The 26,533-nt window shown below is 54.5% G+C and overlaps 1 protein-coding gene and 1 long non-coding RNA gene across 5 annotated transcripts in view; one reads left to right on the top strand and one right to left on the bottom strand.

Moving 5' to 3' along the window:
• The window catches only part of GNG7 (G protein subunit gamma 7), a 174,910-nt gene that overhangs the window by 106,002 nt on the left and 42,375 nt on the right, over nucleotides 1–26,533 (bottom strand). For 2 of the 3 annotated variants that reach the window (XM_053295229.1, XM_053295228.1), the window contains exon 2: nucleotides 19,353–19,429. The exons of the other annotated variant lie outside the window; for it this stretch is intronic. The gene's annotated coding sequence lies outside the window, so the exon portion shown is untranslated. The remainder of the gene's footprint in view (nucleotides 1–19,352; nucleotides 19,430–26,533) is intronic. 3 annotated transcript variants of the gene reach the window in all.
• The window catches only part of LOC128344648 (uncharacterized), a 39,509-nt gene continuing 20,965 nt past the window's right edge, over nucleotides 7,990–26,533 (top strand). The window contains exons 1-3 of one of the 2 annotated variants that reach the window (XR_008315963.1): nucleotides 7,990–8,124; nucleotides 13,547–13,759; nucleotides 15,340–15,524. This is a non-coding gene — a long non-coding RNA (uncharacterized LOC128344648). The remainder of the gene's footprint in view (nucleotides 8,125–13,546; nucleotides 13,760–15,339; nucleotides 15,525–26,533) is intronic. The other variant, XR_008315964.1, reaches the window with a different exon arrangement.

The following is a 26,533-nucleotide window of genomic DNA, read 5'->3' as shown; positions in this document are numbered from 1 at the left end:
GAGAGGGAGAGAAATGCACAGCATGGAAGAAAGGATGACCACATCATTAGGAACAATTAAGTTGTCTCTGCAGAAACCACATTCTGGTTGGTTTTCAGAAGCAGAAGAACACATACAACGGAATGACAGCTCAGACAGCTGGTGCTGACTGAGGCAGGGTGATCTGGGCATTACATAAGGAGGCCCTAATTGTCACCTTCTTCCTAGCAGACGAGGCAGCATCCCAGAGAAGGAAGCTGCCCTCTTATGTAAAGCGTGTCACATTCTGGCAGCTGCCAATTAGTCACCTGGGAAGGAGCTGCTCTGCGCAGAGAGAGCAGCCCTGGGACAGTCATGGCGGTCAGCTGCTCCCTGCAAGGGTGCTCCATCCAGGACATTCTGTATCGGGAGCACAAGCGGCCAAGTCACCCGGGGCGGAGCCACCATTGGGCGGGCGGGTTCAAAGAACCTGGGCCGCCGCCAATCAGGGGCTGCGCCTCGCAGCCCCAACGTGCCCCCTGCGCCTGACGTCAGATGGTGGGGGTGCTGGTTTAGCTCCCAAGGAGGGGCTGTGCAGCCCCCGTTCAGGAGTTAAATGGCAGCTGCGTTCGCCAATGCAGTACCAGCCCCAGTCTCGCTCCCGAAGGGGCCGCACGGCCCCTTTGGGAGTTCAACGGCCAGCGCTGCAAACACAGCGTCAGCCGGACTCCAGCTCCCGAACGGTGCTGCACAGCTCTGCTCAGGAGCCAGACCACACCCCACGTATCTGACGTCAGACGCAGGGGGCAGGGTGAGCGCAGGCCACTGGTGGTCAGGCTCCATCCCTGAAGTCACCCCTGATGGGAGGAAGGAGGGCCCAGCAGCCCCACTGGGGGCGGGTCGCGGGAGAGCTGGCCTCGTTCTCCCGCTTGGTCCCCTTTGCTAAGCAGGCTCCACCCTGATTGGCATTTGGATGGGCAACTGCATGCAAACTCTGTGACACAATTCCCCTTCGGTGACGGGGCCATAACTCAGCAGAAGAGAATGAGATGGAGGGCAGGTCTTGGGGTAGCAAGCACGAATTGCCCACTTGCTAAGCAGGGTTCACCTTGGTTTGAATTTGGATGGCTGAATTCAGATGGACACTGTCTGCTGTAGACGTCTCTTTAGGGGATAGGGCCGCAGTTCAGTGGCAGAGCATCTGCTTTGCATGGCAGAGGTCCCAGGTTCGATTCCCTGGCAGCATCTCGAGGTAGGGCTGGGAAAGACCCCTGCCTGAAACCCTGGAGAGCCGCTGCCAGTTAGTGTGGACAATACTGGGCTAGATATGGCCACGCAATTGGATTTAGCTGCAGATGGATTTTTCTGTTTGGAAATTCCCTGCCTGGAAAATGGAAAGGGAGGTCTTTCCTGCACCTTTTGCACGGGATCAGCTACAAGGCCGGAAAATGCCAGAAATCAGGCCCTGCCCTGAGCTGAAGTGGGGGGTGGGGGGGTGTTGGCTTCCAGCTTGAAAGAGACACCCCACCCACCATTAATGAGCTCTCAAATCCTCAGGGCCTCAAGCTACAGGAAGCTATTAAGCCAACACATTAATAACACAGATTTCCTTCCTGCCCTGACATAAGGGCCCCATTACATTACCATGTTTCTTTATCTCATCTTACACCGCCCCGCCCCCCACAGAAGGGCAATTTATCAAATCCACAGAATCAATTAATAAAGCTTTTACAGGACTGCAGCTGGAGGTAACCCTTGCATAGAGAAAACGAACACCCCAGAGTGCTAGCCTTCCACTTGCAGGGACAGCCCAGGCCAAAAGCGTTTCAACGCTAGATTCTGCCAATTGTAGGTACTAGTCCTGAAAAGGGCTTCACTGTGGCCTACGATGTGAAAATTTACTTCATTCAAACAGACGAAATTCACAAGCTCATCTCCCCTTATCCCCACCCCCATTCCAATGAGGAAAGACCAATGGATCATCTGGGGCTTTTCAGTGGATGAAAAGGTGTGTGTGTGGAGGGGGACATGGCAGAAGTTTGTAAAATAATGCTGGATGTGGAGAAAGTGAGGAGGAGAGCTGGTCTTGGGGTAGTGAGCATGAATTGTCCCCTTTGCTAAGCAGGGTAAGGCTTGGTTTGCATTAGGATGGGTGACTACATGTGAGAATTGTAAGATATTCCCATTAGTGGGTGGGGTCGTAGTTCAGTAGAAGAGCATCTTCTTTGCACCAGAGGGTCCCAGTTTCAATCCCTGGCAGCATCTCCAAGCAGGGTTAGGAGAGACTTCTGCCTGAAACCTTGGAGAGCGGCTGCCAGTCAGTGTAGAAAGTCCTGAGCTAGATGGACCAAGGGTCTGGCTTGGTATAAATCAGCTTTCTATGTGCCTAGAAGTCCCCCCGCCTTGGAACTTGAGGTCACCTGATGATTTTATCTGGCAGCAGATTCAAAATAGAGGGGAAAAGGTTTTTAGAATCCTAGAATTTGAGAGCTGGGGGGGACATTTGAGGTCTTCTAGTCCAACCCCCACACTTTAACTTATGGAATGCACTGCTACCAGATGCAGCAATCACCATGGGGTTAGATGGCCTTAAAGGGGGCTCAGACAAATTCATGAGAGATATTTATATCTCAAGGACTGCTCATCTTGATGGCCACATGAAGACTCTAGATTCAGTGGCAAGGTACCTCTGGCTACTGGAGGGGCAACAGGGCAGACTGGCTCTTGCCTCTGCACCCTACCCGTGGGCATCCGAGGGGGATCAGGTTGGCCACTGTAGGAAGAGGGGGGAAGCTGACCTCGGTGGGTCCAATTGGGTCTCATTCTGAAGGGGGCTTCTTTCATTCCTCCGTGGGACAGTCCCCATCCACAAAAAACGCTCCCAAGCGTCCTTCCGCCCACTAAAGCTGGAGAGGGAACCACCACCAGCATCGGCCCTTCTGAGAAAACCAAACTTGTGTCTGCAGCAAGGACAGACTTGGCAGAGGCGGCCTTTTCTTTGCAAGCAGATCCAGACACACCAGCCTTTCATGCCTCTTCCGCCGCAGCTGGCTCTGCACCGCACCTGGAATCAGTGCAAATGCCACCTTCTCGTGTGCATCCAGGCCGGGTGCAAAGAGCCTCCGCAAAGCGGCGACAAGCTGGAAAGGGTGGCGATGAATGAGAAACAGGAAGCCGGAGGAGCCTCCTCAGTGCTCATCTGCGGCCCACCAGACTCCGGCTTCCTGCCTTCCCGTCAGGGCTCCTCCGTTGCTCAACGGCTTTCCGGTCACCTGAGAGGCAGAGGCTGAGGCGCGCTGGGGCAGGAGCCCTTCCAAGCAGAATCGAGCCGGGCTGCAACCCAAGACCACTTTCCCTCCCTCTGGACCGGAGGCAAACACACCCCCGGCATTGCTGTTTTGCAGAGCGGCGGCTTTGGGGCCCCCGACAAAGAGCCTGGCACAGATCCAAAGGCTGCTCGCCTACACTGGAGGAGGCCGGCCAAGGGACTCTTGCCCCACTTTAAAGCGGTGAAATAACGGCCTCTGGGGTTCAGCCACCCCTGGGCCAAAACCCCTGGGAAGGAGAAAGCAGGCTGGGCCAAGAAGCAAAGCAGGGTCCTCCTCACAAGCAGGAGATCCCAGAAGAGCCACAGCAGCCCTGCTGGATCAGGCCCAAGGCCCATCCTCTTCCCCACAGATGCCTCCGGGAAGCCCACCACCAGGAGATGGAGGCAGGCCCTCTCTCCTGCGGTTGCTCCCCGGCAACTGGGATTCGGGGCATCGTGCCTCTGGGCCTGGAAGTAGCCTATAGCCATCAAGACTAAGAGCCCGGGGCCTCCATGGATATTTGTCTACGCCCTGCTTAAAGCCATCCAAGCCGGTGGCCATCACCACATCCTGCGGCAGAGAGTTCCACAGCTTAATTATGAGCTATGTGAAAAAGCCCTTCCTTTTGCCGGTTCTGAATTTCCTGGCCCTCAGTTTCATGGGATGACCCCTGGCTCTAGTGTTGTGAGAGAGGGAGGAGAACCTCTCCCCACCCTCCCCGCTCTTCGCACCGTGCTAATGTTACAGGCCTGCATAACTGTATAAACAGAAGTGCTCAGTCAGGTCACAACCAAGCACAGCCCCCCAGTCCAAGGTCCCATTCCCCACACAGCCACCATCCAGATGCCTCCCCTCCAGGAGCACACAGAATCCTCTTTCCCACTCTATGCCCCCCAGAAACTGGAGTTCAGGGATAGACTGCCTTTGAACATGGAGGCTCCATCTCTTAGTTAAATAGCTATTGACCGAGCAATCCCTTTTCCAGCAGCGGCCACAGCCAGATATCCCAACGGGAAGTTCGCCAGCAGGGCATGAATAGCCCTCTCCCACTGCTGCGCCCCCCCCCAGCAAATCAAATTCAGAGGTAGACTGCTGTTGAACAGGGAGGCTCCATTTAGCCTCAAAAGACCTCTCCTTTCCCATGAATTAGTCTAATACTCTTATTAAGCTGGCCAAAGTGGTGGCCATCACTACACCTTGTAGCGACGCAGTAAGTTCCATAAGTTAGTCAGTCATTGCTTGTGGCAAAGGGCTTTCTTTTGCCTCTCCTGCCTTTAGCAACATAGGCCTAGGAAGCCGCCTTATGCCAAGTCAGGCCATTGGTCCATCTAGCACAGGATTGTCTACACTGACTGGCAGCGGCTCCCCCAAGGCTTCAGGCAGGAGTCTCTCCCAGCCCGACCTGGAGATGCTGCCAGGGAGTGAACCTCAGGCCTTCTGCATACAAAGCAGATGCTCTTCCACTGAGCTACGGCCCCATCCCCTACAGGGAGTATCTGACAGCGCTCACATGTAGTCACCCATCCAAATGCAAAGCAAGGCAGACCCTGCTTAGCACAGGGGACAATTCATGCTCGCCGCCATCAGACCGGCTCTCCTCCCCAACTTTGTAACTTGCTAGTTGAGAAGGACGTGGACTCTCTCCTTTCGCCCTCTCCCCTGCGATCTTTCCCATAACAACCAGTCACAAGCTCTTGGGAGACGCCAGCCCTGGACTCACTGACCCTCCCGGAGGGATTTTCAAATGACCCCCGAGCTATGCAGGCAGGAACAGATGGTGAGAATTCCCCTCCGATGGTGCCCTGAGCACTTGCTGGAGCGTGGCCAGCTAGCTGTGGCTGGAAACCTCCCTCTCTGGCCAGGTGGGCCGGCTACTAGTCCCTGGGGGGCCTCAGCCACCCCAGCGTGGAGCCAAGCAATTGCAGATGGTTGCCAGGATCCGGAAAAGCCATCCTCCCAAAGGGGCGACACCAGAGCAGACTCCAGTGAGAGGATGATTGCAGAATTCTGCATTTCATGTGCAGAAGGAGTTTCCAGGAGAGAAAGGAAGCATCTAGGAATATAGGAAGAAGCCTGCTTCTACCTGAGTCAAGCCATTGGTCCCTCTAGCTCAACGTTATCTACACTGACCGGCAGCAGTTTCTCCAAGGTTTCAGGCAGGGGTCTCTCCCAGCCCTACCTGCAGATGCTGCTGGGGCTTGAACCTGGGACCTTCTGCATGCAGGCAGATAGTCTTTCATGGAGTTATGGTTCCATCCTCTGAGGGGAATATTTTACAGCAGACAATGCCCAGATGTAATCACCCATCCAAATGCAACCCAGGGAGGACCCTGCTTCATAAAGGAGACAAGTCATGCTCACTACTGCAGGATCGGCTTTCCATCTCTGCTCTCCACCTCAAACAGCAATTTCTCCATGCCACAGCCAGTGGCTTCATAGTTTCTTTTCTTTCTGTTTTAACCAGGGAACAGAGTACCTCACCCTTCCAAATCAACGCCTTCGTTAGAATTTGGGATGAAGGGATTCCTGGGAAACCCCCTCCAAAGACACCAGTAGATTACAGATTACGCCCTCATGAAACGGGTGGGCTTTCTGCACGCCAGGCATCATGGCCCTGTGGAACTCTCTGCCACAACACAGGGCAGTGGTGACCAGTGGAGATGGCTTTTGAAAAAGGAACAGGCAATCCCGGCCCAGGGGGTACCAACTAGGGATTGCCGGGGAGCCGAGAAGGGCCTACAGCTCAGAGTCGTGCCCCAGAGCTCAGCTCCTCCTTCAGCATCCTCCCCTCTGGTGGCCAGGCTGAGAAAGATCTTGGAGGGCCACGATCAGCCAGGTTAGAAGGGCCTGACGGTCTGACCCAAGAGAAGGAAGCCTCACGCCTGCTTCCAGAAACGACGACGCTCCCAGAAACGGTGAAGCCTTTGGAGAGGGCCCCGTGCCCAGGGAAGGTGGCCACTCTCCCGAGCCAGAGAGCCAGCAGGGCCCAGTGTCCTGCGTACAACTAGCCATGTCCTGAGGCCCCGAAGCATTTGCGAATGGCCCCCTGGGACCAGCCCAGAGGACCGAAAGCGCCAGCTTCCCAGAGCGCCTGCCGCTTACAGCCGATGCCAGGCCGCTTCTCCTCTCGAATCCTCAGAATCCCAGCCTCGAACATCACACCCAGGCCCAGCAGAGAAGAGAAAGAAGCCAACATCTCCGTGGCCTGCAGAATACGTGCCATTGCTCGGACCCTTTGGGCGTGAGGCTGAGAGCGACAGAGGCCAAGAGCTGGCCGCAACCCTTCCAAACTCGACGTGAACACTCAGCACCCGGGAACGGCTGGACTCCCTGACCCTGAGCTCACCTTCCGAGCGGCACCGAGGAGGCAACCCGATCCCTTGCGCCGGGGGTGCCAAACCAGCAGGTGGACGGTTGGGAAAAGTTTGACAAGTTGGGTCAGCAAGTTTGCTAGAAGATAAACATGGCCGGGTTCGTCACGCCCGCATACAGATCGAGGGGAAGCCACATTTGGAAGACTGCGGGAGGCTCAGGGCACCCCCCGCAAAAGGCTCTCTGAAGCCCTGGGAAAGGGCAAGCCAAAGGATCAGGGGGCCTGGAGCCCCTTCCTGCAAGGAAAGGCTGCACTATTTGGGGCTTTTCTAAATTGAGGGGCGGGGGGGGGCAAGAGCTGGGGACATGGCAGATTATAAAATCATGCAAGGTACGGAGGAAGTAGAGAAAGAGAGTGTTTCCTTTCCCCTTTTCTCATGAGACTAGACCCCAGGGTCACCCATTGAAACTAGTGGTTGCAAGACTCCAGGAAGAGAAAAGAAAGGGCTTCTTCACACTATGTGTTTACGGAACTCCCTGCCACAAGATCTGCTGGCGGACACTTGCTTAGAAGACTTTAAAGGGGACTAGGCAAATTCACGGAGGAGGAGAGGTCTGGCAGAAGCTATGAACCTGATGGATACATGGAACTTCCACATTCAGAAATGATATAGCTCCAAGTACCATTTGCTGGGGTGGGGTATGTGTTTACAGCAGGAGAGGGTTGCTGACTTCATGCCTTGCTCGTGGGCTTCCCATGGATGTGTCTGGCTGCCCGCTGTGGGAAATGAGGCTGTAGCTCAGCAACAGGTCCCAGGATCTTCATGCAGAAGGTCCCGGGTTCGATCCCTGGCAGCATCACCAGGTAGGGCTCGGAGAGACTCCAGCCTGGAACCTTGGAGAGCTGCTGCCAGCCAGTGTGGACAATCCTGAGCTGGATGGACCAACAGCCTGACTCGGTGTAAGGCAGCTTCCTAGGCAGCGCTGGCCTGCAAGAGGAATAGCCACCCCTCCCTCCCTCCCGCCCCACCCCACCCCTGCCACCCCCTCAGCGACTAATCTGAGCGACATCCGGGCCCTCTTCCTCCGAGCGGGCCTGGTGGTGCCAATGCGAAAGAAGCGGCATTGCACAAGAGGCTGTGCGTCAGTGGCCCCCGGACTTCCGCTTACGGCTATGGCCGCCTTCGGCTGAAGCAGAAGCCTCTTTCTCGGAAAGCACATTCGGTTCTAGTTCCTTTCTCCCTTGCGTCTCTCCCTGGCCTTCCTTCATTGTGGAACATTGTGGAACATTCAGTGACGCGTCTCAGATTTCCTAGGGCATCCACTCCAGGACCCCCTCCACAAATTAGACCACCATTAGCGACACGACACCACCCCCTTGAGGCAAGAGCCACGACACATAAATACGGGACCGGGAGCCGCACGGGTGATGGTTCTGAATTCGCACCAGCCTTCCCATCCACGCTGGTGCACAACGTGGGCCATCTTTGCTGTTCTGAAGGCTGGCATACTTGTGAAAACTGCAGTCACCAGCAGAGAAGAGCTGGTATTATTATTATTATTATTATTATTATTATTATTATTATTATTATTATTTTACACTTATATCCTGCTCTTCCTCCGAGGACCTCAGAGTGGAGCACATGCTTATTTTTATCCTCACAACAACCCTGTGAGGTAGGTTAGCAAGCACAAATTGTCCCCTTTGCTAAGCTGGGTCTGCTGTAGTTTGCATCTGGATGGGCGACCACCTGTGAGCACTCACTGCTGTAAGGTATTCCCCAGAGGAACACAAGAATTTGCTTTATTCCGAGTCAGACCGTTGGTCCATCTAGCTCAGTACTGCCTACACAGACTGGCAGCAGCTCCTCCGAGGCTGCAGGCAGGAATTTCTCTCTCAGCCCTATCTGGAGATACTGCCAGGGAGGGAAACGGGGGCCTTCTGCCTGCCAGCGTTCTGCAGCCCCCATCCCCTAAGAGGAACCTCTTACAGTGCTCATATGTAGTCTTCCCATCCAAATGCAAACCAGGGTGGACCCTGCTTAGCAGAGGGGGTAACAAATCATGCTTGCCACCACAAGACCAGCAATCCTCCCGCTTCAGGAATGCTCGGCAGGAGAGCACCTTTTGCACGCAGAAGGCCCCAGATTCACTCCCTGGCAGCATCCTCAGGGAGGGCTGGGAGAGAGACTCCTGCCTGAAACCTTGGAGAGCTGCTACCAGTCAGAGTAGGCAACCCTGCGCTAGACGGACCAAGGGTCTGCTTCCGGAGAAGGCAGCTGCCTGGGTTCCTCAAATACCCACGCCAAAGTGCTAGACAAATGTTAAGCGTTGGTACTGTGTGGAGCCTTGCCTTCCGCAGCCTGCAGCCTGCCTCCAACACCCTTCTGGGCACATCCCAGCTCAGAATCTCTAGCCACAGGCCAGCTCAGCCTGCTAGGTGCCAACCCCAACGTGGCAAGCGTGTGCACTGCACGTGGCCGCCTCCCACCCGGCCTGTCAGCAGGTCCCAAAGTCTGCAAGGAAGGAACATCCAGAGGGAGGAAAACAAGGAGGAAAACAAGGAGCGGGGGAGAGAACAAGCCGTGTCCGGAGTCCCAAAGTGCTTTCGTTTCTCCAGAAGCCCGTTTCAGAGAAGCGGAGAGCAGCTTTGTTTACGGGCTTGTGGGAGGCCACGAGGGGGCTGGCTTGCTCCCGAGCGAGCGGAGCAGGAAAGCCAGGCTGACCCCGGGGCACTACTGACACATATCCACACGCCAGGCAGGCGCATGGGCCAAAGGAGGAAAGCAACAACAACATCCCTCGGTTCCCGCTACTGTGGGGGGCGGGAAGGGAAGGCCACAGAACTCAGAGGGCAGCCCAGGAGAGAGAGGAGGGGGGCCCTGGCCGGCTGGGCTCCGGGGCTCCCGACAGCTGCCCCCCAGTGCCCAGGCCCAGCAGAGGTTTGCAGCCAGACCAGAGGGAGACGGGCCCCACGCGGCTTACGGGCTCGGCCCCCCTTGCGGAGTTGCAAGCATGGCTCCAGGGAGCCTCCCACGGGACCTCTTGCTTCGGTCCCTCCTGACCAGAGAGAAACAAGCAGGTGGGGGAACCCGGGCCGCTGCAAAGGGCCGGAGGCACCCAGTGGAAGGAGGCCGTATGAACCCCGCGGCGGGCAAGGAAAGGGGGCTGCCAGCAGGGGACAGGAGACACCTGGCTCCTCCGGGGGCAGCGGGTTCACGGCCCGGCAGGATAGTGTTTCCGCGGAGGCAAGGGGGCAGAGGCACCCCACTTTGGTCCAGGCTGCGGGGGGGGGGGTCGAATTACCCAGAGGCCGACATGCAACTCCCTCACTCGGCCTTGTCAGAGCAACGGGCCGGATTATGCAGACGCTGCACAAGGGATGGCAGGGAGGGGAGGGGAAGAGGCAGACGGAAGAAAAGAAAACCCTATCTGGATGCAACAGTATCTCTGAACATCAGCAGAGAATCCCAGTATTATAAACTGGTATTTTAAGAGGGTAATCATAAAGCCATATATTTTTATTGGTTCAGCATGATTGATTGATTGATTGATTTCTATACCACCCTTCCAAAAATGGCTCAGGGCAGTTGACACAGAGAAATAACAAACAAATAAGATGGATCCCTGTCCCCAAAGGGCTCACAATCTAAAAAGAAACACAAGATGGACACCAGCAACAGTCACTGGAAGTCCTGTGCTGGGGATGGAGAGGGCCAGTTACTCTCCCCCCTGCTCAATAAAGAGAATCACCACGTTAAAAGGTGCCTCTTTGCCCAGTTAGCAGGGGTAACTTATTACTATAACTTATGCAACTGCACAGTCTCTTAATTACATGGCTTTATGATTATCCTATTAAAATATCAGTATATCATGCTTGGATTCTCTGTTGATGTGAAGAGGCACAGAGGAACCTCCTGCCCAGAAGCCATTGCAGGAGCTGTGTGCAAACAAGACACGCACGCTCCACAGGCCCCCGGTCCACGCCCTTTGGGTAAGGGGGCCCCAAAGAGAGCCCTTTCCAAATAAGATCTCTCCCCCGCCCCCGCCCCCGGCCCACACCAGCATTACACACCCCATTACCCACAGCTGGCCAGCTTGCAAGCCTGTTGAGCTGCATCTCACTGCTGCGCCCAGCAGACGGGCATCGTGGCTGCCAACAAGAAGTTACAGGCAAGCTCAAAGGAACACAGAAAGCAGCATTATACCGAGTCAGGCCCTTGGTCCATCCAGCTTAGTACTGTCTACACTGACTGGCAGCGGCTTCTCCAAGGTTGCAGGCAGGAGTCTCTCAGCCTCTGCTGCCTTCCACATACAAAGCAGATGCCCCACCACTGAGCCCTGGTCCCATCCCCTCAAGGGGAAGCCCCTCAGGGCCAAGGCCAAGTTACACAGGATCACAGGAAGCGGCACTATACCGAGTCAGGCCCTTGGTCCATCCAGCTTAGTATTGTCTACGCTGACTGGCAGCAGTTTCTACCAGGTGTCAGGTGGGGTCTCTCCCAGTCATACCTGGAGATGTTGCCAGGAGTGTTTTCTCTCATTCTTTTCATCTCTGTGAGGAATGAGTTTCGTGCTGGGCGGCAGTATCAAGGCAGTGTGTGTGCACGTGCCCTCAGAGTGGGACCTCCCTGATTCAACCTGAGTGGGATCTAAAATTAACTGAGCGGACCTAAAAAAATGTGTGAGTGCACATGCACATGTGCACGCCTTAGAGGGAACACTGGTTGCCAGGGATGGAACTTGGGACCTTCTGCATGCAAAGCAGATGCTCTCCCACTGAGCTCTGGGATGTCCCGTAAGGAAGTGCTGCACAAATCTGGCCCTCCAACTGTTTTTCCCACAGTCAGGGATGATGGGCGTTGTAGTCCAACACCTGTAGGAGGACCAAAGCTGTGCAGCCCTGCCCTAAGACCTAAAGCAGGCAGCACTCACATGTTGTCACCCATCCAAATGCAAACTAGGGTGGACCCTGCTTAGCGAAGCAGAGAATTCATGCTCGCTACAGCAAGAACCGGCTCTCCTTGGCCAACTGTGCTTCTCAGGAGAACCTTCATCACAGAGCAACATGCACAGGAGGGACAAACCCATAGCAGGCTTCTCCACAGCTGACATCACACATACAGGAGCAAGACTCATCCCTCAGGAACGTGGCAGGCACCTGGGTCCACGGCGTTCCCAGAGCAGAGTTCATTAGGAGAGGTTCAATTAGCCAAGTCAGGCCCAGGCAGGCAGCAGCACATGACTCCGTTCCCAAGGCAGCTGCCGTTATGCAAGGCTGGGCCCTACCAGGGAGTGTGTCACGGGTCACCTGCCGGCTCTATTCTGGGCTACAAGGTCATGGGAAAAAAGGGGAGCAAGTTCCCAAATATGCTGCAGGAGATTAATCAATTCCTTCTTCAATCATTGCCTGGAGCGTTTCAAGTTTAACAGAGATTGTAATGTGATGAGATTATTTATAACTCAGTTTAAACACACTGAGGTTTTTGACATACTTCTTGGTGGTCGTTTTAATTCACGACTATGCTGTGTGTGTGTACACGCACGCACACACACACACACACACACACACACACACACACACACACACAGTTTTTGCAGTTGCCCCTGAGAAAGAGCATTTTAAAGATGCTCTATAGCAGATGTCTATATCAGGCAGTATAGAAATATAAATAAAGCAAGCAAGCAAGCAAGCTTGAAATTTGTCAGGCAAGGACTGAATAACGGGTTCATATCCATTCAGCATCTCTGCAAATCCCGCCCCCCCCCCGCTTTCCTCCTTGGCTTTTGGGTGCTGCGTCATTCTTCTCCCTGGCCGGAAGGCCGTGGGCCTGGCCCCCTCAGGGTGATGCAAGGGGAGAAGCTGAAGCTGGAGGGAGGCCCCCTTCCAGGCCCAGCCTGGGGCAGCAGCAGGCCAAGCAAGCCGTGCCACCTTGGCCCGCCTGCCGGCCGGCTACACACTCCGTTCTCCTTGCGCGTTGTTTGTGGGCTGGAGCGGTCCAACTCACAAGGGGGAGAGGAGACAGACAAGCACACAGAGCCACGGTGCAGGAGGCCAGGATGCTGCAAAGCTGCAGGTCGGCAGCTGGGCTTGGGGTAGCGAGCATGAACTGCCCCCTCTGCGAGGCATGGCTTGCCTTGGTTTGCACGCAAGCCCCGTCCGCTGTGAGATATCCAGGGGACGGGGACGGAACTCAGTGGTAGAGCATCGACCGTGCATGCAGAAGGCGCCAGGTTCAGTCCTTGACAGCATCTCTGGGAGCCTCCCTAGGCAGCAGGCTTTACTGCAGATTTACTGCGAGTTCGAAGTTGCCCCCCAAAACCGCAGCAACAAGTGGACCGTAGCTCAGGGGTTGATAAGTAGCCTCCCATCCAAATGCAAACCAGGGGGGAGCTGCTTAGCAGAGGGGACAAGTCATGCTTCCTCCCAAAAGGCCAGCTCCCTTAGGGAATGCTCGTGATTGAGCATCTGCTTTGCATGCAGACGGTCCCAGGTTCAGTCCTTGGCAGCATCTCCAGGTAAGGCTGAGAAGGACCCCTGCCTGGAACCTTGGAGCGCTGCTGCCGGTCAGTGTAGACCAGGGCTGCTCAATTCCAGCCCTCCTGCAGATGTCGGCCTTGAGTGACTGACTGATTACGTGCCGTCAAGTCGGTGTCGACGCTTAGCGACCACTTAGATCCTCTCCAGGATGATCTGTCTTCAACCTGGCCTTGAAGGTCTCTCAGTGGTGCATTCATTGCTGTCCTAATCGAGTCCAGCCACCTTTTAGCCTACAACTCCCATAATCCCCAACTACTGGCCACTGGGGTTGGGGATTATGGGAGCTGTAGTACAAAAACAGCTGGGGGCGGGGTCGAAGTTGAGCAGCTCTGGTACAGACAATACTGAGCTAGACAGACCAAGGGTCCGACTCGGTAAGAAGGGCACTTCCACGGTTCACCCTGGCGGCCATCTTCTCCCTCTCTAGGCATCCTTCCCGAAGCATCATGGGATGCCAGCAGCAGGACGGGGCCCTGACATCACCCAGTGCGACTGCTAAACTGTCATCGTCTCTCTGCAGTGAGCAAGGAGACCAAGCAGGGAGCACCTGCCTGCTTGAAGGAAAGGCCCTCGTGGGCGGCGACATTCCATCAGCGGTACTCACCCCAGCCAAAGGCACAGGGCGGCACAGAGTGGTTAGGTGAGTTTACCCAAGCAGCACGACAGTATCTGCTTGCGATCTCCCAGAAGCTGGCAGAGGCCAGGACAGGCCAGCATTTCACAGCTCGCTTGCAAATAATCAGCCAAGCCTTGGGCTGGATGCCACTGGTCCAGCTACAGAGGGCCAAAGCAGCCCATAGGGATGGTATCCCCACCGACCCCTGTGGCGAGAGAGGCCATGGTGGGCTACACAGCACTCAAAGAACTCACCCTACGCACTATGGGCTATGGAAACACAGTACTGTTCAATAAAATACCTGCATGTATGTGTGTGATTAGGAACAGAGGGAATCACTGTTCCCTCTAAGGCCTGCGCACGCTCACAAGTTTTTGGATGTCCGCTCAGTTCAATTTATTTTATTTTATTTTATTATTATTTTACATTTTATATCCCGCTCTTCCTCCAAGGAGCCCGGTGTACTACATACTTGAGTTTCTCTTTCACAACAACCCTGTGAAGTAGGTTAGGCTTGGAGAGAAGCAACTGGCCCAGAGTCACCCAGCAAGTCTCATGGCTGAATGGGGATTTGAACCCAGGTCTTCCCGGTCCTAGTCCAGCACTCTAACCACTACACTACGCTGGCTCTCCAATTTAGATCCCGCTCAGTCTGAATCAGGAAGTCCCCACTCTGACTGCACAGGCACACACACTGCCTTGATCCTGCCGCCCAGAACAAAAATCATTCTGCACAGAGATGAAACAAATTAGAGGGGCCACTGGAGGGAACCGGCCCTATGCCAAGTCAGGCCCTTGGCCCATCAAGCTCAGTGCTCTCTACACTGACTGGCAGCACCTCTCCAGGGTTGCAGGCAGGAATCTTCTCAGCCCTACCTGGAGATGCTGCCAGGGTGTGAGACGGGGGTCTTCTGCATGCCAAGCAGGGGCTCCACTTATAACCCTTCCCCCCCCCCAAATATCAGCTACACAGATTGGCACACAGATCTATGTAAGTTTGTTAATGGGGAGAAGGCCAGAGAGAAGATCACAGGGACAGAGGGGACTGCCTTATACTGAGTCAGGCCCTTGGTCCAGCTAGCTCACTACTGCCTACACTGACTGGCAGCAGCTCTCCAAGGTTCGAGGTAGGAGTCTCTTCCCAGCCCCACCTGGAGATGCTGCCAGGGATTGAGCCTGGGGCCTTCTGCATACAAGGCAGGGGCTCTGCCACTGAGCTACGCCCCCCACCACCAGAAGGGGAGTTTATCACTTGCAGGGGAGCATTGACAGGGCTCACACGTAGTCACCCATCCAAAAGCAAACCCAGGCAAATCCTGCTTAGGGAAGGGGACAATTCATGCTCGCCACCCAAGACCGACCCTTCTCATCTGAAACTGACCAGCGGTGCAGGGCACGGGAGGGCAGGAAGGGGGCTCTTGGACATACACCTGCCCAGAAAGAAGGTGAGGAGGAATTGGGGCAGCCTCAGAGGCTAGAACTAGACCCGTTGCATGGATCCCTGCTGCCCTCTAGTGGCAGCTTTCTTGCCACCTGGATGGAAGCAGAGCCTTGGGAGCGGACACCTGAGACCTCCATATTAATAGACTTCCTCTTAAAAATAGACCCCACCTGAGCCCGCCAGAGCCAGCCTCCACAGACCCATCTGCACTTGGATGTCCTCAGGATTCACCGAGCCAGTGAACCGGCTGTCTTCCCAGCGATCGGGAGAAAGGCAAATTTGGGGGAAGAGAAGAGCCAGGATCATGTCTCGAAGAAACCAACAGGGATCCTCATCACCACCCCCAAGGTAATTCATTTGCACTTGACGGCTCCCTTTCCATTCCATTCGTTTCCTTTGACAGGCTGTAGGAGCCTGTCACCGATAACAGGGCAACAAACCGGGAGGGTCAACGTTTCCAACAGAATGCGGCCTTGACCATTTGAAGGGAAGAACTGAGAGCTCAAAAAGAGGGCAGGCAGATGGATTTGCACAGGACGACGAGGCAGGACAAGAGCTGGTATTTACTGAGGAGGAGGACCCCGAGGCCTTTCCGCAGGCTGCAGATTCTGTGTCTGTGTTTTTAGGGCACAGGCTCTCAAACTTGGGTCCCCAGATGCTGCTGCACTACAACTCCCATCATCCTGGTCTTGTCATCCTGAGCAAGACTCTCCCCCTTTGCTAAGCAGATCCCATCTTGGTTTGCATTTGGATGGGCTATTCCCCTTAAGGGGTGGGGCCAGGGCTCAGTGGCAGGACATCCCCTTTGCATGCAAAGACGGTCCCAGGTTCACTCCCTGGCAGCATCTCCAGGTTGGGCTGGGAAGGTCTCCGGCCCAAAACCTTAGACAGCCACTGCCAGTCAGTGTAGACAATACTGAGCTAGTAGACCAAGGGTCTGACTCGGTATAAAGCTGTTTCCTATGTCCCTGTACCAGATCCCCTGCTCCCCCAGGAGAGATCCTCTCTGAGGTGCCTTGAGGGATGCGCAATCTCATCCAAGGAACCCCCTCCTGCCCCTCTTTGCATATGAATGAGGTACCTCTTAGTAGGATTTCCCTCTGCCCCACCACAACGGACACACTTACATTGGAACACAGGAAGCTGCCTTGAGGGGTGTGCAGAACTGGTTCTATTTGAACAAGGTTCAAATAGAATCGGCTCGGTTCAACCGGTTCGGACTTGAACCGAACCCGCAAAAGGGGTGCCGGTCCGAGTTTGAGCCAAACCTGCCCCAGTTCTAATGGAACTGGCTTGATTTGGCTCAAGGGGGGCATGCTTGTAAAGGGGAATGGGGTGAGGATCCCCCTTTAAAAGCAAAGGGGGGAAACCTGCCTGCCTTAAAAAAAATCCCAACAGGGGCGGCAAGAGGGCACCTTACGGTTGGAGGTGGCACAACGCCTCCAAACTCTCCGGACCAAGCCCAGGGAGTCTGGAGGAGCTGCACTGCCACCCTCTTGCCACCTCCATTAGGGTTGTTTTTTTAAAGGCAGGCAGGGTTTCCCCCCTTTGCTTGTAAAGGGGAATCCTCACCCCATTCCCCTTTTCAAGCATGTCCCCTCGAGCCAACTAGAACCGGTTCTGCCTCGTTCTACCCTCAGATCGAACAGGGGGCCGGTTCGACTTGAATCGGCTCATGGGACAGCTCAAGTTCGACTCAAACTCAAACAGCCGGAATCAGATCCGTGCACAGCCCTAGCTGCGTTATACTAAGTCAGATCTTTGGTCCATCCAACTCGGTACTGTCTACTCTGAATAGTAGCAGCTCTTCAAGGTTACGGGCAGAGGAAGACGTTACCCAGCCCTGCCTGGAGATGCTGCCAAGGATTGAAACTGGGACATTCTGTATGCAGAGGCTGAGCTTCCACTGAGCTACGTCCCCATCTCCCAAGGGGAAGATCTTACAATGCTCACATCCAGTCTCCCATCTAAATGCAAACCAAGGTGGACCCTGCTTAACAAAGGGGACAATTCGTGCTTGCTACCCAGTGACCAGCTCCCCTCCCCAGCTATAAACCCTTGTTAGCCATTACCTAACCACTACAACAATTAAAAGGGTTAGTGAAAAAGCTACACAACTTTTGCTATTTGAAGTTCAGTCTCGGTGGGGGGAGGGAAGGGGAGGAGAAGAGCAAGCACACAGGGGAGAAAAGGTAGGCAGCAGCTTTCGCAGCCCACCCCCCACAAAAATGGGTCATTCACTCATTTCCTACGGAACACAATGAGGGCAATTTGCTCTCAAGGCAACAATATGTAGAGCGATGCTCTTGTGACAGATGTTGGGAAGCTGCTATTTAAGGCAGTTAAGCCACTTTAACTGGAGCATGGAAAGGGAGGAGCAATGCCACATTGGGGATGCTTGTGGGACACAGGCCAGAAGGTCCCATTTATGTACTGAAGGCACGTATGTTGTAGCCAGTAGGGATGTGCACGAACCAGTTTGGCGGTCCTTTTGTGGACTGCCAAACCAGTTCGAAAGTCCGGCAGTTTGGCTGCAGGGGGTGGGTGGTAGTGGTGGTTACCTTTAAGGAGCAGGTGCTCTTACACACACACACACACACACACACACACACACACACACACACACACACACACACTGCCACCGCTGTCTGCAAAATTGCTGGGCAACAGCTACCTCCTTGCTGCCCTGGTCCGTGTCAAATCAGAAGTGTCGTCAAAACCATCCGGGAACCTGTTGCAGGGAACACTGGCGGAAGCCCAGGGATAGCCCACCCGAGGCTCTCCAGGCTGCTGGACTACAACTCTCATCATCCCAATTTATTGCCGTGGGGGATGATGGGAGTTGTAATCCAGCAGCTGTACACTCTCAGGCTGGCGAGCCCGGCTGCAGCAGATTCCTGCCATAAGCAAAGGGTTGGACCAGGAAGCCTCCAAGGTCCCCACCCCGCCAGCCCACAGTCTTGTGATCCTATGAGGTAGAAGTAGCTCCCATATCCCCTTAGAGCAGCAGTTCCAAAACTTGGATCCTCAGAAGATGCGGGACTACATTATCCACAATGACCAGTCATTGTGGGTGATGGGAGTGGTAGTCCAACAGCATTTGGGGACCCAAGTTTGAGAAGCCCTGCCTTAGCATTGTAAAAGGCCAGGACACCGGGACGCACAGAGACCTTAGGAACATAGGAAGCTGCCATATACTGAGTCAGACCCTTGGTCTATCTAGCTCAGTACTGCCTTCACAGACTGGCAGTGGCTTCTCCAAGGGTGCAGGCAGGAGTCCCTCTCTCAGCCTATCTTGGAGACGGTGCCAGGGAGGGAACTGGGAACCTTCTGCTCTTCCCAGAGTGGCTCCATCCCCTGCGGGGAATATCTTACAGTGCTCATGCATGTTGTCTCCCATTCAGATGCAACCAGGGCAGACCCTGCTTAGCTATGGGGACAAGTCATGCTTGCTACCACAAGCCCAGCTCTCCTCTCCACACCTCACTGGACTGGAGGGGCTGGGAGAGGTGTGCGAGACCCACAACCCCCCTCCAAGAGCCTGGTATCACTGCCACCCCCCACCCGCCAAGGCCCTGGCATCTGACCAGTGCAGGACGGCCTTCATGCACACAGGGCGGCAGCCACTCTAAACGACAGTCAGAGGACCTTGGCAGCTCCCTAGCCCGTCTGCCTTCCCTCCTCGCAACACATCTGCAGTGCTCTCCCCCCTTCAGAACTTGGTGTCCCTGAGCAGTATATGCCAAGCCTCTCGGGGCCTTCCTCCCTGCTGCTCCCAAGTGGGACATCTAGAGAACCCGAGTCACACCGGCGCTTGCTGGGGTCCCACCTTGCCAAGAGGAAGGGGCTCAATCCACCACTGAGTAAGCGCGTGCAGTGAACACAGGCTGCCACTAGGGGGAGCCATGCCCAAATTTCCAACTTCTATCACACTTTCCCTCTATGGCTCAATGGGAAACTGGTGGGCTGATCTCCTTGAACGTGCAGCCACGTAATGCTGTCATCCTGTAGGGACACCAGGTGGAATTCCAGGGGTCCTGCCCGGCCATTCCGGAGTTATTAGCCTTTTCTGAGTTTCCCACTGACCCCCAAGGGGAAAAGATCCAGTGGGGCCCATGATCAGTTATGCCACCTCCAGGAGGACAACACAACAGTCCGGGGCTCATAGAGGCTTACCCGTCCGGTGGGTGGCAAATGCCCGCTCTCCAGCACCAAGAGCGCTGCTTTCTTGGACGCAGCCAGTGATTTGTTTCCTAAAGGAGAGGGAGAAAAGCAGGAACCGTTATCAGGATCCATGCCTTCAACTGCCTTCAGCAATCCATGGCACTCTCAGAGAGAGAGAGAGAGAGAAGAGAGATGAGCTGAAGAGGAACCAATGCGCTGCTTGCTCTGACTTCAATGGCAACGGCATTTCCACACCCCAATGTATGTTGCTTTATGTTTCTTTGGAAAACACACACAAGCATGCCCGGGAGAGGTTTGCTGGGGTCTGGCATTTAAATCAGATTTTGTTATTTTTGTAAAGTCAGCATTGTGTACAGCAGGCCTGCTCAACACAACCCCTCCCCAGGTGGGGCCCAGAGACGGCCTACTCCTAAGCAGCAGCTGCTCGGGCTGTGCGATGGAGAGAACCGCTCGCTGCCTTCTTTGGGCTCCCTGGAAACATCCCACTGGCCTGCTGCTGGGCTCCGGATGGTGCTGGAGCGACAGGCTCACCTCCGTCTGCTCCAGCAGGGGCTCTCCTTAAGTGGGCGCCTAAGATCTTGCTCAGGGAGAACCTGGAGGGTACTAGGAGGGCAGGGTTTTCTCTTTCAAAAGTTATCATCTTTGTACGGCATGAGCTTTGTTCTGGGCAGCAGGATCCAGGCAGTGTGTGCGCATGTGCCCTCAGAGTGGGGCCTTCCTGATTCAACCTGGGCGGGATCTAAAATGAACTGAGCGGGCATCCAAACGCTTGTGTGTGCGTGCGCCTGAGAAGGAACCTCGAGCACAAGGAGGGAAAGGCCACGGAAGCTTCCCAGCCCCCCAGCTTGGCGGCTCCCTGCACTGATGCAGCTCCTGGCTCCCCGATGCAGCTCCATGTCAGCGGGAGACCCACAGGCTCATACCCTTTGCCAGGCACGAGCCCCCTCCAGTGCAGGCCTGGCATCCGGACAGAGGCCACCAGCAGCACACTCCCTCTCCAGGGTCCCAGCCGAGGGGAGGGAGAGCCCCACTGGACAAGCTTCTCTCTTGGCTGGTCATCTCCCCCCCCCCCCCCGGGTCCCTTGGGAACACCCAGACACAGGAAGCTGCCTTAGACCAAGTCCGACCACTGGCAGTTCACACAATGGACAGTGGAGCAGGAGAAGCCGCCTGCCCTAATTCGGAAGCTGGGCACACTGCTGAGGTTCACTTCGATCGCGTGTTAAATCACGCAAATCTCCCTTGAATCAGAATTTGGAACCATCTGTTACCCGCTGTGACGTGTTTAATGATTTTGTGTGTGGATAAAATCTCTCCTATGTGGGCTGACTTGGATTTAGACCCCACAATTACTGCAGTGTCCGAAACGGAGGCATCCAGCGACTCCTCTTATGTGGTCAGGCTGGATCAGTTCCAGTTTGTGACTCCTGAGGATGTGGAGAAGCTGCTTGGAGCAATGCGGCCCCCCACCTGACCCTTGCCCGACGTGGCTAATACTGTCTGGCGGGGAGGTTGTTGTAGAAGGCCTAGTAGAGATCGCAAATGCTTCTCTAAGGGAGGGCAGGATGCCTCCTTGCCTTAAGGAGGCAATTATTAGACCACTTCCGAAGAAGCCAGCCCTGGACTCTCCCCGGTGTCCCAGGTTGAGGAAGTGGCCAGAGGTGCCTTTTATCAGCTTCGGCTGATATGCCAGCTGTGTCCATTTCTTGAGATAAATGACCTCAGAGCAGTAGTACATCTGCTGGTCACCTCCAGACTTGATTACTGCAATGCGCTCTATGTGGGGCTGCCTTTGTACGTAGTCCGGAAACTGCAGCTGGTCCAGAATGCGACAGCCAAGTTGGTCTCTGGGTCATCTCGGAGAGACCATACCACTCCTATCTTAAAAGATCTACACTGGCTGCTGGTAAGTTTCCGGGCAAAGTACAAGGTTTTGGTTATAACCTATAAAGCCCTAAACAGCTTGGGCCCTGAGTATTTAAGAGAACATCTTCTTCGCTATGAACCACACTGCCCATTGAGATCATCTGGAAAGGTCTGTCTGCAATTGCCACTGGCTCATCTGGTGGCTACTCAGGGATGGGCCTTCTCCGTTGCTGCCCTGAGGCTTTGGAACACACTCCCTGCTGAAATAAGAGCCTCCCCATCTCTTACAACTTTTAAAAAGGCAGTCAATATGCATTTGTTCACCCAGGCTTTTAATTAGATACTCTTTAAATTGTGTTTTAATAGTTTTAACATTTTAAATTTTAACTGTTGAAATGTGTTAATCTTTTTATTGATTGTTTTCATTGTTTTGTAAACCGCCCAGAGAGCTGGTGTTTTGGGCGGTATAAAAATATGATAGATAGATAGATAGATAGATAGATAGATAGATAGATAGATAGACAGATAGAGGGAGGGTGGGGTGCGCGGCATGATCATCAGTCAAGCCTCAGCTGGGTGGGAGAAGGATGCCCTGCCCAGATTCTGCCCCCAGCTTCGGAAAGAGAGGAGTGGGAAATTCCTCCAACCTAGCTGGAGATCACGGTGCCTGCTTCTGACCTTCCTTTTCTCTAACACATTGGGAGAGCGCCCAGCAACCAAATTAGGGTGGGAGGCCTCTCCTATTCTAATGTCCATTGTGTGAACTGCCTTATTGTCTACACTGGCTGGCAGCAGCTCTCCAAGGTTTCAGGCAGGAGTCTCTCCCAGCGCTCCCTGGAGATGCTGCCGGGGAGTGAACATGCAGATGCTCTACCACCAAGCTACAACCTGATCCCCAAAAGGGAGTATCTTACAGTGCTCACGCGGAGTCACCCATCCAAATGAAAACCAAGGCAGACTCTGCTTAACCAAGGGGGCAATCCATGCTTGCTACCACAAGACCAGCTCTCCTCCCCTGGACTCCCTTCTCCTTGGAGTCCTCCCTGCAGACAAGCACACGGCCTGGCTGGCCGGTCCTCTCTGGGTGGATCAGAGAAGGCACCTTCTGCAGAAGGGATTCCTGAGCGCCAGATCACAGGAAGAGCGAGCGAGAGCTGCTCGGAGAACTATTTTTTATTTTTTTACTTTATCGTGAGCCATCCAGAGAACAATTTATTAGGGGGTAACTTACAAAGTGGTTGTTGTTATTTACGAGAGGAGACGGCAAGCGCCTCCCTCCTTCCGGCGGCTGACCCTCAAAGCACAGAGGCAGCCATAGGAGAACTGAGCTTTTCTTCCAAGGACCTGGCTGGCGATTCCCAGCCGAAGGGGCGCTGCTGCAGCCAAGTGCAGTTCCCCATCTGACCAGCAAGTGTCTCTCTCTCTCGCTCTCTCTCTCCTGCTTCAAGCTTTGCAGGCAGCCAAGTGCAGTTCCCCATCTGACCAGCAAGTGTCTCTCTTTCTCTCTTTCTCTCTCTCCTGCTTCAAGCTTTGCGAGCAGCCAAGTGCAGTTCCCCATCTGACCAGCAAGTGTCTCTCTCTCTCGCTCTCTCTCTCTCCTGCTTCAAGCTTTGCGAGCAGCCAAGTGCAGTTCCCCATCTGACCAGCAAGTGTCTCTCTCTCTCTCCTGCTTCAAGCTTTGCGAGCAGCCAAGTGCAGTTCCCCATCTGACCAGCAAGTGTCTCTCTTTCTCTCTCTCTCTCTCTCCTGCTTCAAGCTTTGTGAGCAGCCAAGTGCAGTTCCCCATCTGACCAGCAAGTCTCTCTCTCTCTCTCTCTCTCTCTCCTGCTTCAAGCTTTGCGAGCAGCCAAGTGCAGTTCCCCATCTGACCAGCAAGTCTCTCTCTCTCTCTCTCTCCTGCTTCAAGCTTTGCGAGCAGCTAAGTGCAGTTCCCCATCTGACCAGCAAGTGTCTCTCTCTCTCTCTCGCTCTCTCTCTGTCCTGCTTCAAGCTTTGAGAGCAGCCAAGTGCAGTTCCCCATCTGACCAGCAAGTCTCTCTCTCTCTCTCTCTCTCTCTCTCTCTCTCTCTCTCTCTCTCTCTCTCTCCTGCTTCAAGCTTTGCGAGCAGCCAAGTGCAGTTCCCCATCTGACCAGCAAGTTTCTCTCTCTCTCGCTCTCTCTCTCTCCTGCTTCAAGCTTTGCGAGCAGCCAAGTGCAGTTCCCCATCTGACCAGCAAGTGTCTCTCTCTCTCTCTCTCTCCTGCTTCAAGCTTTGCGAGCAGCCAAGTGCAGTTCCCCATCTGACCAGCAAGTGTCTCTCTCTCTCTCTCCTGCTTCAAGCTTTGCGAGCAGCCAAGTGCAGCTCCCCATCTGACCAGCAAGTGTCTCTCTTTCTCTCTCTCTCTCTCCTGCTTCAAGCTTTGTGAGCAGCCAAGTACAGTTCCCCATCTGACCAGCAAGTGTCTCTCTTTCTCTCTCTCTCTCTCTCCTGCTCCAAGCTTTGTGAGCAGCCAAGTGCAGTTCCCCATCTGACCAGCAAGTCTATCTCTCTCTCTCTCTCTCTCTCTCTCTCTCTCTCCTGCTTCAAGCTTTGCAAGCAGCCAAGTGCAGTTCCCCATCTGACCAGCAAGTGTCTCTCTCTCTCTCTCTCTCTCTCTCCTGCTTCAAGCTTTGCGAGCAGCCAAGTGCAGTTCCCCATCTGACCAGCAAGTCTCTCTCTCTCTCTCTCTCTCTCTCTCTCTCTCTCCTGCTTCAAGCTTTGCGAGCAGCCAAGTGCAGTTCCCCATCTGACCAGCAAGTGTCTCTCTCTCTCTCTCTCTCCTGCTTCAAGCTTTGCAAGCAGCCAAGTGCAGTTCCCCATCTGACCAGCAAGTGTCTCTCTCTCTCTCCTGCTTCAAGCTTTGCGAGCAGCCAAGTGCAGTTCCCCATCTGACCAGCAAGTCTCTCTCTCTCTCTCTCTCTCTCTCCTGCTTCAAGCTTTGCAAGCAGCCAAGTGCAGTTCCCCATCTGACCAGCAAGTGTCTCTCTCTCTCTCCTGCTTCAAGCTTTGCGAGCAGCCAAGTGCAGTTCCCCATCTGACCAGCAAGTGTCTCTCTCTCTCTCTTGCTCTCTCTCTCCTGCTTCAAGCTTTGTGAGCAGCCAAGTGCAGTTCCCCATCTGACCAGCAACTGTCTCTCTCTCTCTCTCTCTCCTGCTTCAAGCTTTGCGAGCACCCAAGTGCAGTTCCCCATCTGACCAGCAAGTCTCTCTCTCTCTCTCTCTCTCTCTTTCCTGCTTCAAGCTTTGCGAGCAGCCAAGTGCAGATCCCCATCTGACCAGCAAGTGTCTCTCTCTCTCTCTTTCCTGCTTCAAGCTTTGCGAGCAGCCAAGTGCAGTTCCCCATCTGACCAGCAAGTCTCTCTCTCTCTCTCTCTTTCCTGCTTCAAGCACTGCGAGCAGCCAAGTGCAGTTCCCCATCTGACCAGCAAGTGTCTCTCTCTCTCTCTCTCCTGCATCAAGCTTTGAGAGCAGCCAAGTGCTGTTCCCCATCTGACCAGCAAGTCTCTCTCTCTCTCTCTCTCCTGCTTCAAGCTTTGCAAGCAGCCAAGTGCAGTTCCCCATCTGACCAGCAAGTGTCTCTCTCTCTCTCTTTCTCTCTCCTGCTTCAAGCTTTGCGAGCAGCCAAGTGCAGTTCCCCATCTGACCAGCAAGTGTCTCTCTCTCTCTCTCTCCTGCTTCAAGCTTTGCGAGCAGCCAAGTGCAGTTCCCCATCTGACCAGCAAGTGTCTCTCTCTCTCTTTCTCTCTCCTGCTTCAAGGTTTGCGAGCAGCCAAGTGCAGTTCCCCATCTGACCAGCAAGTGTCTCTCTTTCTCTCTCTCTCTCTCCTGCTTCAAGCTTTGCGAGCAGCCAAGTGCAGTTCCCCATCTGACCAGCAAGTGTCTCTCTCTCTCTCTCTCCTGCTTCAAGCTTTGCGAGCAGCCAAGTGCAGTTCCCCATCTGACCAGCAAGTCTCTCTCTCTCTCTCTCTCTGTCTCTCTCTCCTGCTTCAAACTTTGCGAGCAGCCAAGTGCAGTTCCCCATCTGACCAGCAAGTGTCTCTCTCTCTCTCGCTCTCTCTCTCTCCTGCTTCAAGCTTTGCGAGCAGCCAAGTGCAGTTCCCCTTCTGACCAGCAAGTGTCTCTCTCTCTCTCTTGCTCTCTCTCTCCTGCTTCAAGCTTTGCAAGCAGCCAAGTGCAGTTCCCCATCTGACCAGTAAGTGTCTCAATCTCTCTCTCTTGCTCTCTCTCTCCTGCTTCAAGCTTTGCGAGCAGCCAAGTGCAGTTCCCCATCTGACTAGCCAGTGTCTCTCTCTCTGTCTTGCTCTCTCTCTCCTGCTTCAAGCTTTGCAAGCAGCCAAGTGCAGTTCCCCATCTGACCAGCAAGTGTCTCTCTCTCTCTCTTGCTCTCTCTCTCCTGCTTCAAGCTTTGCGAGCAGCCAAGTGCAGTTCCCCATCTGACCAGCAAGTGTCTCTCTCTCTCTCTTGCTCTCTCTCTCCTGCTTCAAGCTTTGCAAGCAGCCAAGTGCAGTTCCCCATCTGACCAGCAAGTGTCTCTCTCTCTCTCTCTCCTGCTTCAAGCTTTGCGAGCAGCCAAGTGCAGTTCCCCATCTGACCAGCAAGTGTCTCTCTCTCTCTCTCTCTCTCTCTCTCTCTCTCTCCTGCTTCAAGCTTTGCGAGCAGCCAAGTGCAGTTCCCCATCTGACCAGCAAGTCTGTCTCTCTCTCTCTCTCTCTCTCTCTCTCTCTCTCTCTCTCCTGCTTCAAGCTTTGCGAGCAGCCAAGTGCAGTTCCCCATCTGACCAGCAAGTGTCTCTCTCTCTCTTGCTCTCTCTCTCCTGCTTCAAGCTTTGCGAGCAGCCAAGTGCAGTTCCCCATCTGACCAGCAAGTGTCTCTCTCTCTCTCTTTCTCTCTCTCTCCTGCTTCAAGCTTTGCGAGCAGCCAAGTGCAGTTCCCCATCTGACCAGCAAGTGTCTCTCTCTCTCGCTCTCTCTCTCCTGCTTCAAGCTTTGCAAGCAGCCAAGTGCAGTTCCCCATCTGACCAGCAAGTGTCTCTCTCTCTCTCCTGCTTCAAGCTTTGCGAGCAGCCAAGTGCAGTTCCCCATCTGACCAGCAAGTGTCTCTCTCTCTCTCTTGCTCTCTCTCTCCTGCTTCAAGCTTTGCGAGCAGCCAAGTGCAGTTCCCCATCTGACCAGCAAGTGTCTCTCTCTCTCTCTCGCTCTCTCTCTCTCCTGCTTCAAGCTTTGCAAGCAGCCAAGTGCAGTTCCCCATCTGACCAGCAAGTGTCTCTCTCTCCCGCTCTCTCTCTCTC

The sequence above is a fragment of the Hemicordylus capensis genome, chromosome 2, assembly GCF_027244095.1.
Source record: "Hemicordylus capensis ecotype Gifberg chromosome 2, rHemCap1.1.pri, whole genome shotgun sequence".
NCBI classification, from domain to species: Eukaryota; Metazoa; Chordata; class Lepidosauria; order Squamata; family Cordylidae; genus Hemicordylus; species Hemicordylus capensis.
The sequence above is the reverse complement of the archived record's forward strand: the minus strand, read 5'-3'. Positions and strand labels throughout refer to the sequence as shown.